The sequence below is a fragment of the Myotis daubentonii genome, chromosome 4 (assembly GCF_963259705.1).
Source record: "Myotis daubentonii chromosome 4, mMyoDau2.1, whole genome shotgun sequence".
NCBI classification, from domain to species: Eukaryota; Metazoa; Chordata; class Mammalia; order Chiroptera; family Vespertilionidae; genus Myotis; species Myotis daubentonii.
Window position 1 is genome coordinate 91,265,310 of NC_081843.1, and position 18,411 is coordinate 91,283,720.

Here is an 18,411-nt window from a genome sequence, read left to right on the forward strand (position 1 = left end):
AATAGAGCAAGTTGACAAGTAGATGGGATTGTCTAGAAAATGCTGCTGAGTATTCGATTATGTCTAATGTGTTTTAATTAACAACATAAGAACCCAAACACTGCATCTTAGTAAGTCTAACCTTATTATTTTCAAGTAGCAGTTGAATAGCACTTGGAAGAGAGTCATAAATCTCTCAGACTAATTAGTGGAAATGTTTTAAAAATACTGGCAGATGAAAGTAATAAACATGTCAATCCCAAAATTGTATTTCTCAGCTACTGGTTGATAATACTAGGTCAATCGCCAAGTTTTAATTTCTTGATTAAGTGGCATTCCCAATATTGCTGTGTCATTCAAATTTACTGAAGTTAATTGCTAATGTATCTGACACTTCAAATCTCTCGTAGGAAATTTTTTTATTAAAAATGCAGATCATCAAAGGTAGCTACAAAAAAAATCAAATTATTGGACATTTTTATTAATGACAACTTAAAACTATACTAGTAACTGATGGCCATTCTTACCAAGAATACCTAAACATTCTGAAGTGCCTTTTAAATAAACAACTTGGCAAAATTATATTTGGTGTATTTTTAATACTTCCTTTGTTTTGTTTTAGTTTTTTGTGTTTTCTTTTTAGCATCAGGTGGGCCATTGTTATTTAAATGATAATATTCTATTCAGTAGGCTTCTCTATGTGATCCCATGTGTAGGTCAGATTAGAAAATAAATATTAAAGACTTTTTTTTGTCCCTGTGGCCCTGCTCACTGGCGAAGTGGATGCCAGCTGAAAGGCTGATGCAGTGGTCCAGGTAGCAAAGGGGGCAGATGGAGCCTGCTCTGCAGTGTGCAGTAAATCTGGGAGGGGAGGCCTGGCCTCCAGAGACCTGGGGGAGCGGGGGGCAAGCAGAGGACTTAGTGATGCCTAGATGGGGTTTGACTGTCAATGAATCCGAGATTAAAAAAAATTTTTATTAAATATGCGTATATAATTGGCCTTAGTTACCAAGTACAGTACTTATATTTGTGCCTATTCTGTGCCATGTTTTGGTTTACCCTCATCATATGGACTTAATCTTGATGCTATCATCACATTCCTACTAATACTGTCCATCAATTCCATTTTTATATGAACGAGGATCTGTTCAGGGTCCACTGCATTGAAATGAAGATGTAGAAGAATAGCGATCATTTCCTGGTGGTACGGTGTGGTGAGCACCATTCCCTGTGCCTTGTGTCAACTGATGGTCATTGGCATCAATTCAATGACAACAGGAATCCCCATTTTGGGGTGTGGTGAAGAAGGAAATTTTATTCAGTGCAAAACAGCTCAACCTTGATACATTAAGTCTATGAAAACAGCACAGCTGTGAGGCAGCCCTGGGGCAAGGGCCCTCTTGGCTAGACAGCTCTGCTCTGCTTCTTACTAGACTGCTTTGTGCTGCACTGGTCTGCTCCCCTCTGCTCTGGTCTAGTCCATTCTGTGCCATTCTGCTCTGGCCTGTGCTGGCCTGCTCGGTGCTCCTCAGGTGAGACATCTTCTGTGTTTTAGCCTAGCCAGGGAAACACAGTCATCAGTCTTTGGTGGGAAGGGAAAGTGCACGCCCAGAGCCAGAGGGGAGTTGGTTAATATGCTAGTAGACAGAAGTCCCGGTCCCTGGTTGGTCTGTCTCATGCAAATGAAGATTCCAAATCCTTGCAGTTTGATTGGTCCAAAAGACATTGTCTTGATTGGTCAGAATGGAGCTGCTCTGATTTGTTGGTGGAGAAGCTGATGGGGATGTACTAGTAGCTGTGCAGCTCAGACTGGATGGGGAAAGCCTCAGTCCTGTTGGTTGAAATGGGATTCCAGGAACTCCTTTATAAGGGCTGGTTCAGATGGCAGAAACACATAAAGGCAGGCAGTACTGTGTAGAGGCAGGTAGTTCAGTGCAGGCTTTTCTGTGAAGTGCAGTTTGCATGAGAGCCCTGTATATAAATGGCTGCTAGTTTATCTAATTAATTTACCCATTTATTTATTTTTGAAATTTGAGCCCAGTTAGTAACCACCAGGAGCCCTTCTTAGTACGTTCTTCTTTCTCAGGGTCCACACTTGCCCTTATGAGGGATTTACCAAGCTCCCCTCCCCACACACACACATTTTACAACTAAAAGGACTGAGGTCCAAAGAGGTTAACATTCCCAGTGACCAGTGGTCTTTGTTGATGGGACCCAAATATAGACTTAGAGCTACATCTGAGTCCAGTCCCAGATCTCTACCTGTCAACTTGAAGCTATACTGTCACACTCCATCCATCACGTGGACGGCCTTATGCCCCATACAAAAAGAATGAGACACAGCCTGGAAAAGGAATCGGCTAAGTACATAAACATCTCTATTTTAACCTTCTAAATAAAGGAAAATTCCCTAAATTCTCTTCCCCAGAAATCCATGGAAATTCAAAGGAAGAAGGGGTCAAATTAGGTTGAAGAACTAAGATTGTTTCCTGAAGACAATGCTTTCAAAGGCAGGGCAGGATTACAGGAAGGAAGGGCAAATGGTGGAAGAATAGCAACAGCAAAGCCAAAGAAAAGCAATGGTGGTGAACCGAGGGGAGGGGTCCTGACTTCCCCATTTTGGCTGCTATTCTAACTATACTAAGAGAGAAGTCAGGTAAGAATGAACATAGATTAACCCAAATATTGTTGCTTAATGAGAATAAAGAAGAAGAGGAAGAAAAAAAATTACTACAGTTCTGTAAACCGTAATTCTATTAAGAAGAACAGTTGAACGAACTTCTCATTTTCTTTAAATACTCTAAAAATATCTGAGTGATTTGTGTATGCTGAGGATTATGATTGTTCTTCAGGAGAATAATAAAAAATATCAATTAGCTCTATACAAAATTATACTTATTTGTATGGCCCCAGTTTGATCAGAAATAGACCTAAACTTGAATACAAACAAATTAGTCAACAGCCTTTTGAAGAATGTACTGGGAAGGATCAAATTTTGATGGGATAGGGTGATACCAGAATTAAATAAGGAGATAGGACATAAGAGACTTACAGGAAATGATGTATAAAAATCTGAATAAATGATTCCTTGTGAGGCTTTCTGTCTTAGGACAAGGAGGAGATAGAGCCTGGGTAGACCAGGGCATACCTAGAGAAAAGATGCTCAGTAGAAGTGATGAAAAAAACATTCTTACAGAATTTTTCCATATTTTATATTAATTTGACAAATCAAATATATTCATTTGTATGGCCTTTGCAAGTATGATTTTGTGCTTGATTTTTAAATTTTATATATGATGTTATTATTTTTCTATTTTTGCTGTTCTAAAATTTGCATCTTTTAGAAAACAATATTATGTCGTCAGTAACAAAAGATTGTTAATTGAAAATGAAAAGGCTAACAGAAAAGGAGGCAGAAAATTATTGCTCTGGATTTATAGCTTGTTGCTCAGCTAAAAATATTTTATTTATCTGGCATGTTTGGCAGTTAGCATACGAAACAAGGACCCAGTAGCTGTGAATTCAGGCTCTATTACAGGAACCCAATTACTTTGTGACTTAAGGCCATTTAAACTTCATGTCTTAAACAAATTCATTGGACCCCAAATGCTAAAACCACTGCTTAAATAAATAACACCTTCAAAAAATGTCTGGGTGGTTCATGTCCAGGAAAGGTTACCTACATTTTACACAGCCTTGTAATAAGTACCAGAGCTGAATCAGCCCATAGACTTAACTATCCCATATTATCTCCACAAAGTGAGTGGCCCTTTCATAACTAAACTTGCATTTTCTGGTTATTTTAACAAATGGTATTATTTCCCAATTACAAAAGTAATCTATGCGTTCTTGTAGAGAAGTTGGAAACCAACCTTAAAGAGATTAAAAAAGACCAATTAGCCAACCATCCATTCATAACTACTATTGATTTTTTAACATAAGACCCTGCATGTCTACTTTATACTTGATACATATAGAGTGAGCGAAAAGTAGGTTACAGTTGTGAGTATGTGAAATACGTAATTTATTGTTGTATTATTATTTATTGTATTACTAGAGGCCTGGTGCACAGATTCGTGCCCAGAGGCCCATTAGCGGCCTCTCCTCCCCACCCCCCTCCCCGCCCCCCCCCACTCCCCTTCCTCCGGCTGCTCCATGCCCACTGCCCAGAGGCCCTCTGCGGCCGGGGTGGAACGCTTGCCTCATCCCCATGGCGACGAAGCAAACATTCTGCCAGGCCACTCACACTGTCCACTCTCAGCAGCTGCCCCCCTGGGACTGGGGGACTCTGGCGGGGCTGAGAGGACTGGGCGCCGCCATCTTTGTGATGGAGTGAAAGTTAATTTGCATATTACCCTTTTATTAGATAGGATTATATCATTCTATTATTTTCCATGTGAGCAACTGTAAACCCACTTTTGCCCCATCCCTTATGTGTGTGTATATACACACATACTTTTTATATATTTACAAAAACAGAGTAGGAGCAATAGCCAGATATGTAAGATCACCAGGGTGAAAAGCCCTGGATGCCTAGCAACAGGTTAAACCGGGAAAACAAGTATTACAGTGTGGGTCCTCACACCCAGGGTGACCTTTGCTCTCCAGCGTATTTCTGGTTATGGGGTTTAAACCCCCTGACCTTTCATATGGCTGGTCATGCGGTTTGAACCCTCTCCTGACCTTTCCTCCCCGGCATGTCTCTAGTCATGTGGTAGACCACCCTGTTCTCCCTGTAGGGGAACAATGTGGCCAGAGAATGCCCAATAGGTCTCCCATACAAGCCCTTGTACAACCACTCCCTTAAGCATTAAGCCCCACTACAAGGAGGTTCTGGCCTGCATCAATTAATTGTAGGAGCAAAGCCTAGAGTCTGTTGACCACAGAGACAGAGTTTTGGTCAAACTGGAGATAACATCTAGGCCTCAGCTGTGTTTCAGGCCACAGCAAAACCAAAGGAAGAAACGCAATGGCTGACATCAGAACCAGCTGCAATGACTAATGACCCCCTACTTAGCATGGACCAATCAGTAGAAACCACAGCTCTCAAAGGACCCACCTAGAAAACTGATGAATATTCTATTGAGACCCTCCCCTAAGGAATTCCCTAAAATCCTGCCTTTGGAAAACAGATAAAACCCCTTAAGACAAAGGACCCAGCACACACACTCTGTCTCTCTAGAGCCCTACCCTGCCTTTCCTTCCCCCTTTCTTCCCTCAGAGTGTGTACTTTCTTCCCCTAAGCTCCAAGGGACCTTCTTGTGCCTCTGTAACTTGTTTCCTGAGTCAAGGCAGTCCAGTTGGCTCACTTCTTCTACCTCTGTGACTTTCTAAATAAACTTGCTCTTATATTTGAGTTCTTGGCTCTGAATTCTTTTCTTAGCCAAATGCAAGGACTGAGGTCTAAAATCTGGGGCTGTTCATGGTTAACAGTTCTATTTATAATAGATGATAAGGTTAATGATATTCTTCTAACAATAATGGTTGCATATTGTTCTATCCTATGTCATAACTTAATATTTCCTTATTGTGGATCATCTGAATAGTTTCCAGTCTTTTATTTGATTTCTTCATAGAATAAAATCCTCTAAGTGCCATTTCTAGGAGGAAAAGGTTGTATGTATTTTAAGTTCTGGCTTTAGTTTAGGTTCATTTTTCCTGTTCTGATTTTTTTACAATTCAAATTATTTCTCATTATTGTATTATTACATGTTTTAAAGCCTTTTAATTTCAGTTTATTATTCCTGAGTCACTTAAGAAATATTTTTCCTAAATTTCTTTATAAATTTTCATGGTATTGCATAACAGTTACTAATTAATTTGAAAATAATAACAGAATCATCATCATAATCTTTCCTGTATAAGAACACAGTGTTTCTCTTTATTTATTAAGGTCATTGTTTTTCTGACCCTTGGTAAGGCTTTGAGTTTTCTACACATAATTCCTTTATATATATTTATATTTTGTTTCTAAGCATATCTTGTTGAAATCTGCATGAGGAAATTTTAATCAGCTTTTCATATCATTAATTATATGTATGACAGTTATTAATTTTGTGCATTGTTTAATTGGCTAACCTAACTCTATGGATTCTAATTTTGTTTACTTATTTTGATAGGTAATCTACACACAAGGATACTTTTTTATCCACTTTTTCATAACTTTTCATCTAATTGCTTTGTCTAGACCTTGGAAAATAATATAAGCAACACTATAGCTACTGGTTTTAAGTTCTTGGTGTTAAGACCTGGTAGTGCTGTTAAAACCTTTAATGGGTGCTCCTCTAGAATATTCCTGAAAGTGATTTGAGATAGTAGTTGTTGATTATAATTTTATGTAGATATTTTTTAGTGTGTATTTTCTTTCTTATGGCTCACTTTTTACTGCATGCTTCTCAGCTTCCATTTACATTTGTTTTGCTATATTTTATCATTTTATCTATTGTTTTATAAACTGCATATTCTTTTTTTATATATAATGTTCCTTCTTATATGTATCAAAACTCATACTGAGCAATGAGTTCTGGGTTGCAAAAGAGGCTTTATTTTTAGCACCTGCATGTAAACTGCATATTCTTATGAATTATCCTGAAAGCACAAAGTCAGTGTGGTTTTATATGGTTTTTTTTTTCAACAATTGGCTTCTCCATTCTTATTGTCACATTTCTTTCTCTTTGTACAGTATTCTAGATAATTTTCACAAGTTACACAATTATTTTTTATGTTTTTATATCTTTTGTAGCTTTGTTATTGATTTCTAGTTTATTTGTTTTATGGTCAGAGAACCTACTTTATATGATTTCAGTTTACATAAAAATTTTTAATGTATTTTTATTGATTTCAGAGAGGCAGGGAGAGCGAGAGAGAGATGAAACATCAATGATGAGAGAGAATCATGGATCAGCTGCCTCCTGCATGCCCCACACTGGGCATCAAGCTCACAACCTAGGCATGTGCCCTGACCAGGAATAGAACCATGACCTCCTGGTTCATAGGTTGACGCTCAACCACTGAGCCATGCCGGCTGGGCAATTTACTTAAATCTTTGAGGTTTGTTTTATGGCCCAGAATAGAGGAGAAGAAGCAGGTGGTGATGTAGGTAGGGAACAGGTCCAGTGCCAGGGAAGGGTAGAGAGTGTCAGAGGCTTCCCAGAGATCCAGGAAGAACAGGATCAAAACGTAGTCCTGTGTTGTTTGCTACAAGCCAGGCTGGCTTCTTCTAGGCATCCCCTGCCCTCTTGCCCCTTTTTTTTTGGTGCTATCAGAATGTTTCAGCTAGTCTGCTCATGGATTTGGTTACTCGGTGACCTATAGTTGGTACAAACTCCATAGGACCTTCCAAACTCCCAGCAGTGGTTCTCAGCACTGGCTCTCTCTGTGTCGTGCCTGGTGAGGAATAGACATCAAATGGACTATCTCCAGAAAGCTCTTCATTTCCAAAATATTGGGAATTTCCTTTCCTCACCTTGCTTCCCTACATAGAAACCAATATCTTGTCTTCTAATATATAGATAACGAGTCTAAGGAGAACATGTTTTTAAAGTTTGCTGTCTTTATATTTTTGTAAGCCAGTGTTAGTATCAGAGTGGACTAGACAGAACATGGAGCAACATGAAAAGAAATATCACGTAGTTTATTTAATATTACTATACATCCAGGAAATTGAAAAGTGCTTCTTAAAAATCATAAAAGTTTAGTTCTGCCAATAATTTCTCCAGATTTGATTTATCTGTTAAAGTTTGTTCTGCATTTAACATCACTTCTCCCTTTCTTACCCCCACTTCCTTCTATGTTTCCTTGGGTAGGATAATGGCTTATTAAAACAATAGGATCTTTTCACCTTAAAAACTGTGTTCCTCCAGAAAAGGCTCCATGAAAAAAGACAGCCCAAGGCAAGAGGCATTAGATACTGAATTATTTTCAAATGAATAGCAAAGCAATTTTGATATCCTTAACCCCAGCCTAATTTCTCACATACCCTCACTCTATGTATCAGAGTATTATCTGCGTCATTCTGGAGCTGTTATCTTTCAAGAAATAAATATATGCAACTGTGCATTTGTTTATGTCCTACTTGCTGAGTTTTTGAGGTTGAGTTGTGGGTAATATAGACATCATCTGGGGTTCTCTGTCCCGTGTGCTGTCAGTTACCCCTGCAGGTGCCAGAGAACCCTGCTCCTGACAGCATATCTATCTTGCTCCCACCCAGCGCGCCAACCTTGTGCCAGAGACAACATTGGCTGTTTCTAAAGGCACTGGTATATGTTTCTTTGGAGAGCTTTTAAAGATTTAATCTTATCTTCAGTTTACTTGAATTTCCGTGTTTTCAGGTAAAATGCCTTTGTCTAAAACATTGTTTGAGGCCTCATTAGAGCTAAGGGCACAGTCGGCAGAGCTGAAACCAGTTTCTGTGTGAAAGTAATTGACCCATATGGGGACTGAGCCCATCGTCTTCAATGTAAATGATCCATTCTTATCCATTTAAATGATGCACCAAAATATTTAGTTGTATCAATTATATGCTTGTACTTTGCCAAGCAGTGATTATTTTTTTTGTGAATGTACCCACATGTTAATTTAAGGGCATTTAGTTTGCTTTATTTAATTTTTTACCCTACATGACACCTGGGAGATTAAAAATAACAAAGAATTTCTTGACTGACTGACTGAATGAATGAATGAATGAATAAATATAAAACAATAGCTGAGCTCTAACCATTTTGCTCAGTGGATAGAGTGTCAGCCTGCGGACTGAAGGGTCCCAGGTTCGATTCCAGTCAAGGGCATGTACCTTGGTTGTGGGCACATCCCCAGTAGAGGGTGTGCAGGAGGCAGCTGATCGATGTTTCTCTCTCATCGATGTTTCTAACTCTCTATCCCTCTCCCTTCCTCTCTGTAAAAAATCAATAAAATATAAAAAAAACCAATAGCTGATAAAAGTGATGGTGGTATGGTATTTCTGTAACTTTCTGTGGCAGCTTTATCAATATCACAAGCCCAGGATCTGCTCATTTCTCCTGGCGTGGTCATAACCCACTAAGTAATAACCTGTAAGCATTTCTGTAACCTCTCATGTCCAGGTGAGTAGCGCTGACCTGATGATGGGTTCACTCTCTGAGCGGTTGGGCTCTCTATAGGCCTAATTGACTGACAATAAAATGATTAACAACTATCTTGTTTCTACCAAAGGAGAGCACACCAACCAAACATAAAAACTAACATTAGTGAGGCCATCAACCAGCATAAACAATTTGAGTGGCATTAAGGAAATATGCATCTATGTAAAAATAATGCTACTCTTTCTATTAGTTTCTTACACATGTTCTTATATATGTACCTGTTTATATCTATAAATATGTATGTGTAATATTAATAAACACAGAATGTGTTTGAACATACCGGGCACTCCAATATTTGTTGAATGAATGGTGTGTCTTTGTTGCTCAATAAATATTTATTGAACTGTTTGAGAGAAAATAGACAGGTGATAAGGTGCAATTGTTTCGTCATCTAATATTTTGTAGGAAGGCTAATCTTTGCAAGCAAACAAAGTTACCTCTATTTGTACAGGATTATTAGACATAATATACTCTGATAGTGTTCTTTTTTTAGAGGTAAAGTTCCTGGCCTGAAATAAATTTTATTCCAAAAGTATGTTTATTTTTCATTGATGACACCGTAGAGTAAACCAAAGGGATAATATATTTTGATTATGTATTGTGTGGGGGAAGAGGTTTTCAGTAAAACACTCAGCTTTCTGTATGTCCACAGCTGCCATCTACTTCAAGAGTGTTTTTAGTTTTAATTTTATATTTAAGGCTGTCATTTAAATTAGAAAAATGCTACCTTATTTTATAACTAATAGGGTCTTATAATTAAGTCAGCATTTATCTTTTATTTTGTAAATTCATATTTTTTTCAAACATACTATATAATTATAAGGGTTTGGATGATTAAAACCCAGCAGGAACCATCATTTCTGATGTATTATTGGTGACATCCTTGAAATCTAAAGGAGTTTCTTATATTTAGTATATTGGTCCAAATTCAGCATGAGGACACACAGAACCAAAATACATCAATAAGACTCACCTTGTTTATTTCTAGGATGGTGCAATCACTCTAGGAAGCTACTTTTAATGAAATTCTAAGAGTAATGATTTTATGTGAATTATCATGGTTTCTCGGTCTGTCAATACGTGTATTTCCCTGCCGATTCAGTAATGGTGTAAGACTTAAATTTTCAAAAAGCCCTGCTATAGTGGAAGGCTGTGATAGAAGAACATACTACTTAGGCCATCCCTCAGATGAGAACCCTCCAGCTTTTCTGTGATTAAAAACTGCAATACATTTCACGAAGGGATGCATTCCATCTCAGGAAGACCAGTTGCATTTTGTTTTAAGTTATTATTAACCAGAACACTGAAAACATTTCATTTCATGAGCATCATGCAAAAATGTAATAGGGTCTTCCACTACTTAAGGTCATGGGTGGTGAAAGCTCCTTTACATTAGGTAGTTCTATGCTGCCCAGACATGACCATGGTTCTGATATACATGGAGCCCAGACAGGCAACACAGGGTGAGGGTGCCAGGCAGACAGCTCAGGAAGGGGGCAGCAAGCAGGCATTTCAGACTTAGGGGCCTCATGCATCTCCACCCAGGACACACCTTCTCCTCTGCATCCCCCCTCCCCCTGAGTGGCTTCCTGCCCCATCTCCCCCACTCACCATCCTGATCAATGTGCAAGGTGCAGTTCAGTCATCTTTTACTGTAGAGGCCTTACTCACCTGCAGTGTTCTCTCTCTTTACTAATCATAATTGCCATTTGCGTATAACTGCACAATTTACAAATATTTTTATATAAAACTTATATTATTGACATCATTAAAATGCTGATAGAGCAGATTTTATTTTTTCTAGGTCAGGAAGCGAGGGTGAATGATATTTCTGTAGGGCCTCAATATCTACATTTCACCCATCTGTTCATGTATAAGATATTCTTCTCTTTGACAAAATATAGTTCTAAATAAATTATAATTGCCCGAACTTTTATTCCATGTATATGCTACTAAACTGAAAACGTGAAAGTTAATTCTTGAAAAGTCTTCTAAGTGACCAGTTAAAAAGTAAATACACAGCTTTCAAGGTTTATTTATAATAGAATAACACCCAATTTGAAATGAATTAGGGAGGCATAATCCAATTTACAAGATTTATAAAATTACAAAGTTCTTGGGAAGAACTCCATAAAAATGTTCATAACCTTTGTCAAAACTGTGAAATTGTTTCATTGTACTGACTGAGCTGAAGGAGTGAGGATAGGAAGTAGTTTGAGTGAATGAAGAGCTGTAGCATCCCGCTCGGGGGACTCCATCCTACCCCTGTCCCTGAACTTCATGGAAACTAACTGCTTTCAGATGATGGTTCCAAGCCTTCTCTCCTCTCCCTCCCCACCCTCACTCTCAGCTGGTAACCTTGTACCTTCTATTTTACTGGAATTTTTAAGCAACCTGAAAAGCTCCCCCCACCATATCCACCTCCACACACTTCTGTGCTGAGCCTTCCTGCCCATCATGGCCTTTGACCTGCTGGTGGGTCTCCTATGTGGGCTGACTCTTCCTCTTGGATAGTTTTGGGGTATTTTCAACTACCCAGGGGTGTGCTTTCCCTCCCTCTCCTGCATCCTAAAAAATCCCCCTCCTTCAGCCACTGACATGCTGTTTCTTCCATCTTACAAAACAACACCCTTGATCCCATTTCCCATGGACTACCATCCCATTCCTCTGTCTCCATTTATAACAAACTCCTTGAAAGAGTTGTCTGTTCTCTCTGATCACAATTTTCCCTGGACCAAGGTCACACCAGTCCCAGTGGATGAGGTCAGTAATGCAGGAGGAGCAATAAGAGGAGAACAGAGGTCACAGAGTTAGCCCATTAGGTGGTAACTGCTCTTGTTAAGGTCACTTCCTCAAGGTCATTGGTTAATTTCCATGTTGTTAAACCTAGCGGTCAGTTTTCAACCTACCTTTTACCAGGTCTACACAGTGCATCCCTTTTTCTCTCTCTGAAACTTGGATAGATGTGGCTATACATACACATTTAAAATGCTTATAAGTCTAGAAAGAATGCACAATCATAAACAATTCTAAAAATAAACTATTAATGGAAGAAAATACTCAAAACTTCTAAAAGGCAAAAGATTAATGTTCTTGAAATATAGAGAGCTTTTTCAGGTTAATAAAAAAAAGATTGAAATCACAAAAGAGGAATTGACAAAGGCATGAATATAAAAATCACAGATAAAATATATACATAAAAATTTTAAGTTCAGTCTCACCAATAATAAATTCAAACCAACATGCCAATGATTTGTCATTTTCAAAACAGAAAGAATAATACGAAACAAAGCAGGCATGCTTATATCCTGCCAGGGGAATGTGGGCTGTTACACATCTGTGGAAGAGATTTTTGAAGATTTTTCCTTAATTCTTAAAATGTGCATATTCGTTAACACATCAGTTCCACATCTGGTAAATTACCCTAAGAACATAATTACACAAATATGCAAAAGATGTAACAATCTTCATGGGAACCTAGAGAAATGCTAGGTTATAAAAGATCTATTGGTACATTCATAAAAATTTAATATGAACATTTATTAATGCCCTACTTGTGATGTCACTGTGAAATAGTATGTATAGTTCAACCCCAACTTTGTTCTTTATTTTACTTTAGAAAAAATAGTGAGGATAAATATCCACCCTCCATGCCAGACCCTCATTGCCCCATTGTCTGTGTCCATGGGCCAATGCATATATGCATACAAGGTCCTTATTTGATTACCTCCCATCCACCCATCCTCCCCCACCTTCCTTCCGAGATCCCATATTCTGTTCCATGCTTCCATGTCTCTGGATCAACTCCATTCATCAGTTTATTTTGTTACTTAGGTTCCACATATGAGTGAGATCATGTGATACTTGTCTTTTTCTGACTGACTAATTTCACTTAGCATGATACTCTCCAGGTCCCTCCATGCTGTCTCAAAGGGTAAGAGAGTATTCTTTTTTACTGCTGCATAGTATTCCATGGTATAAATGTACAACAGCTTTTTTATCCACTTATGTGCTGATGGGCACTTGGGCTGTTTCCAGATCTTGGATATTGTAAATTGTGCTGCTATGAACGTAGGGGTGCATACATTCTTTCTGATTGGTGTTTCAGGTTTCTTAGGATATATTCCTAGAAGTGGGATCACTGGGTCAAATGGCAGTTCCATATTTAATTTTTTTAGGAAACTCCATACTGTTTTCCATAATGGCTGCACCAGCCTGCATCCCCACTAGCAGTGTACATAGCTGGAGTTTTTCTAGTAGATTGCTCTTCTGTTATTTTTGGTTTCTGTGATTTTTTTTATTGAATTTTAAAGACAGGTTTAACATTTCATTTAATGCAGAAGTGAAAACTTTAGGGAGTGGAGTGGAAAATTTTTATCATTTGTAGTGGGAAGGTATTTTACTTTTGAAAGAAGGATATTTGATATGTGATTGGAGGTTCATTATTGCTGTTGAGTAAGTAGGTGTTTTCATAGACTAAAATATACATAATTGATGTTAGCTTTCCCCCCCTTATAACTGGTAGGAGTTGTATAATATGAATAGTTTCTAAAAGAGCTGTCATTCAGTTAATGCTATTGTTTATATCTTTCAGAAGTTCTTTTATCATACATTAAGTGGAATTAGTTTCAAATGGGAATATTTAACGGTTTACAGTTCACTTCAAACTGACTCCAGTCTGTTCCCATTCACATCCACCTGTAGGGTGAACAGGAAACAGTACACACACAGGGCTCTGCCTGTTGCTCAGAGGTAAATGGGCTTGACTAGGAGAATTTAGCTTAGATGACAGGAACAATGAGGTATATATAGGGTGCCCCCCAAAATGCATACACACTTTGAATGATTATAAAGTCAGTGTTTATTAACATACAGTTCATCTTCAAAATTTAAAAGAATCTACAGAAATGAATATTTTTTTGTTATCAGTGTCTGTTTTCAAACTGATGACCATTCTGGTCCAGGCACTGCTGACAACACGGAGCAATGGAATCACAAACATCAAGAATCATTTCATTTGGTATTTGTGCGCCCTCAGGTTGTGACTCTTACAGTTTTGTACCGTAAACTTTATCTTTTATGTATCCCCATAAAAAAAGTTTAGTGGCATTTTGGGATGCATTTTCTTTGTTCAAAGTTTAGTCTCATTTCACCATTATTTCAAATCAGTTGAACCCGAAAAGGAGTGAACATTAAGTGAGCTATCAGCTGTTATAAGTGTATACATTTTGGGGGGACATCCTATATACACACAAAAAAAAATTCTCCTCTGCTGACTTTGTTGACTCCATTTAAAACAAAATCGAGGAAAAAAATGGAAAGAACAGAAATGTACCTTATAGGGAATTATCACATGCCCTTGAAAGGTTTTATACAACAACAAAATCAGTATGCATATTTACTTATCTACACTTTATAAATATAAAAGGCATCACCTTGAGGATGGAGTTGCATGGAAATGGCTGTCTGAAATCTGTGTGGTCCTGAACAGCTATGTTGCCTCAGCAGCAGTTTAGAGAAGGCACATTATTAATAATTCTATAAATCCCAGTCACCCTACATCAGACATCTGTTGAATAATAGGGCCATTAAATATAATAAATATGATACAAGTAAGAAATGGAGACTTTTCAGGTGAAATAAACATAATTGAGGACATGACCTGGAGGGAAAGGTGATGCTATTGCATTAAGAAATGCCCTCTACAATCGAAAGGGTAGTACAATAATTAGAAAATGAGATTATGTTAAGCAGGAGCACAAGAAGTACACAATTTATATAAAGGGAAACACCTTAAGATGGGTCAATAAAGGGCAGCTAAGGGATTTACTTGGTTTATCAACAAATTATAATTTTATCTCATTCATAACTATGGCCGTACAATATTCAAGATGTAGTCTCACATATCCATGCTTGGCTGTGAAAATAATTCATTTTGAAATGGTATTTTGTATCACCTTACTTATTTTCTTCCCTTTATCTTTGTGTTTGGTAAGAGGACCTAGAAAACAGTAAAAGCAATAGTTACATAAAACTGATTTCTGGTGAATCTCACAAGGAAAAAACTTTGCTCAATATTACTTTTACTTTGTGCTACTATTTTTTGTTTTTCATTATGTACATTACATACAGAAGAATATTTCAATAATTTTGCTATATAGTTTAAAAAGCAAAGTAGATATGTTGAGTAAGATATGTTTAGATGATATCTTGATCTAAAGTAAATATTAAATCACTAATTTATTAGTATATATAAAAGAAGTTGTAGCTACTAACAGCATTGTTGACATACTTTTGATTAAAATTAACTTTCTATGTTAGTAATTTTTGTCTTCCTTTAATTATTAGTAATTCCCATTTGGGACCATTTAGAATATGCATTTTTATAAGCACAAAAATAACTGAACAATTAATTTTGTTTTCTTCACCTATTCATCCTGTCTCCATGTTCCTCATTGCAGTTATTTATTAAATTTTAAAAAGGACTAATGAGCTGTTGAGGATATGCCCCACTGAGTAAGAAATAGGCTCTGCCTTGAAGGAGCACAGGTGTCATGGGAGAGACGAGATGACACGTTGCATAGTGTGGCATGTACTGTACAGGGAAAGGTGTAGAAATGTGAATGTCCCCAGTACCAGGAGCTGTCTGCACCTCAGCAGGATGGATCCAGTCCTCACATTGGACCAGGTTTGAGAGTGAATAAGAAATCTTTGACCAGGGTTGAGAGCGTGGGGGGCATAAGGAGGGATGGTTCCAAGCCTGGAGGCGAGAAAAACACAGAGCAGTTATGTTATGTGAATTTTACCAGACATTTTTAAAAGAAATATTTCCAATCTTACTAAAACCTTTTCAGAAAATTGAGGAAGATGGAATATCACCCAACTTTTTTGAGACTGGCATGACTGACACCAGAACCTTACAATATACTAAAACCATCGAGAGAGACCAGTACCTCTTAGGGTATGTAGATACACACATAGGGACATAGATGCAGAAATCCCAAAGGAAAGAGAAAGGATGAAAGGCCAGAGGAACTTACCCGCTCTTAGTGGCCCTTTGAGTGTGATGGCCCATGTCACATGTGTAGACAACCCTGGGCTCGGTTTCAGTGGGAGTGCATCTCCTGTAGGGAGGGCTTCTTGTCACAGGATCCAGTTTCTCCACCAGGCACAAGGCAGTTTCTCCTAGTTCTCTAAGATGATCTCGTTCTTCAGAGGCCCTTTGTCTACCTGTGAAGGAACTTATTCAAGGTCAATTGGACAGCTTCCAGACCAATTCCTCTAATGTCAAGTCCTGCAAATTCAACAGTGAGAAGGTTAGTGCTGTGTCTTAGTCCCCTATCTTATCCGGATGGGGGTCAAAGCACATTTCCTATTTGCTGAAGGGCTGGGCTTCTTAGGAGAGTCACAGAGGCAGTAGGTCTCTCCTTAGCTCATTATCTACAAATAGGATCTACTATTACTGAAAAAGAAGACACTGGTTATGAAGGGAAGTCCTGGAGGCCAGCACTGGGGACGCTGAGAGAACAGGATGGTTTCCCCAGTTGTTTCTTCCAGACCCTGGCAAGACAGGGCTCCATATCTTTCCAGAACACGGAGTATTCTGCTAGTGTTAGTGGATCCCATCCTACCAAGGGCTGTATGTACCACACTGTGTAACTCCTCCTTCCTGAATGGTTAGGCTTTGCCTTTGATTCTGTTTTGTACATATTTCTTTTGTTTTCTCTCTGGTAAAATCCTTATTTTTCTGTATATATTTTGTGTATATATGTGGAATCGTGCCTTAATTATTGAAGGCCACTTTCAGTCCCTTGATATGTATTTCCAACTTCTCAAGTTATAGTATATTCACTATATTACCTAAAACGTATGATATATTATAACCTATTAATAGAACTCAAAAGTTACGTCAATTTTGGGGAAGTATGTGATTTGTTTCCGATTGCCTGTTGAGAACCGTTACTGATCCTTGTGCCTGACCTTGAGACCATGCTCTGGGCCCTGTGTTATGCCCTGTGCTTCTCCAATGCTCAGTATTCCCCTTTTCACTGATGCTGTGCCGATTGCACTCCAGGGATCAAGGTTAATATGCAGGAGTTTAATGGGTGGCTCCTGAAATGGACACTGTGGGGGAAAGAAAGGAGACCACTGGGCTGAGGGAGAGGGTCACTTGTACTGAGGTTCCAGCAAGGACTCAGTTCACCCTGCACAGGGCTTGGAAGCTAGACTCACCCTTCCAAGCTGGGGTAAGAGGACTGGGTCTCATACCCCAGTGGCCACCAGTCATTGATTGGGTCAGCAGCACCAGGAAGAAACAACCCTGGGCAGGTGGTTCTGTTCACCTGAGGCCATTTCAGGAGAGGCAGTGAATCCCAGGTCCTGAAAGGGGGGCTGGGGCGGGGGGTGCAGGCAGCAATCAGCACAGTTGGGAATCTGCTCTGTACTCATAATAAATCACAGTTGTTTCTGTGATTCTGCCCATTTGCCCAAACCATATGCCAGATAAATCTGTATCCTTGTATCTTTCTTTCAGTGGCTGCCTTAGATCAAGCCTCTGCTTTCTCAAAATGAAATACTGCACAGACTCTCGGCTGCCTTCCCCTCAGGTCTCTGCAGCCCAGTCTGACCAGGAGAGGGTGATCTTCCTGAAGTCCAGGTGTGATTAAATCCTCCTTTTGCTTGGAGCCCGTCTGTAGTTTCCGGTACCCCTCATACATGCCTCTGTGAGTTGGCTCTTCTTGTAATTGTTCCTGCTCTTCAAAACTGAGACAGGAGACTTTCACATGAGCTCAAATTCCCCACAGCAACCCATCTTAGTGAGCAAGGCCTGGAGCCTATGCCCAAGGACTCCTCCAGGCCTCGCAGATGGCGCAGGCTCCTGAGGCAAAGGAGGGCAGCGATGTTGACACGCTTAAACAATTACCTGAGCACTGAGAACCTCTGAGGCTCCATTTTCAAGTCACAATGAGCACTTGAGAGGCACTCTCATAGGCTTCCTGTGAAGTGTAAATTATCTGGAGAGCTACCAAGGTGTCAAGTGACAGAACTCAGCAGAGAGTGTTAAGACCAAGAAAAAGAAAGCAACAGAGTTCATTTTGATTAGTTGTACTAGTAGCTTTGACTAAACCTTAGGCAGCAAGAAAAGGTGATGGATGAAAATGTTGACTCCATCCTTGTCAACCATGCTTTTCTGGACCCAAGGCCATACTGTTGCTGCACAGGCCTGGATGGAAGACCCACTCTGCAGACAAGATCAAGGCCACTGTGTGGGCTGCCCCACCTGAGACCCCCACACTCCTGTAGGGGAAATGTC

General features: G+C 39.0%; 1 protein-coding gene and 1 non-coding gene across 15 annotated transcripts in view; one reads left to right on the plus strand and one right to left on the minus strand.

Annotated features, from left to right (window-relative positions):
• ADCY2 (adenylate cyclase 2) overlaps nt 1-18,411 on the plus strand; it is a 289,765-nt gene that overhangs the window by 40,655 nt on the left and 230,699 nt on the right. The window lies entirely within an intron of this gene.
• On the minus strand, nt 6,457-6,578 carry LOC132233997 (small nucleolar RNA SNORA40). Its single transcript, XR_009452827.1, has one exon. It is a non-coding gene; the product is annotated as a small nucleolar RNA SNORA40 (small nucleolar RNA).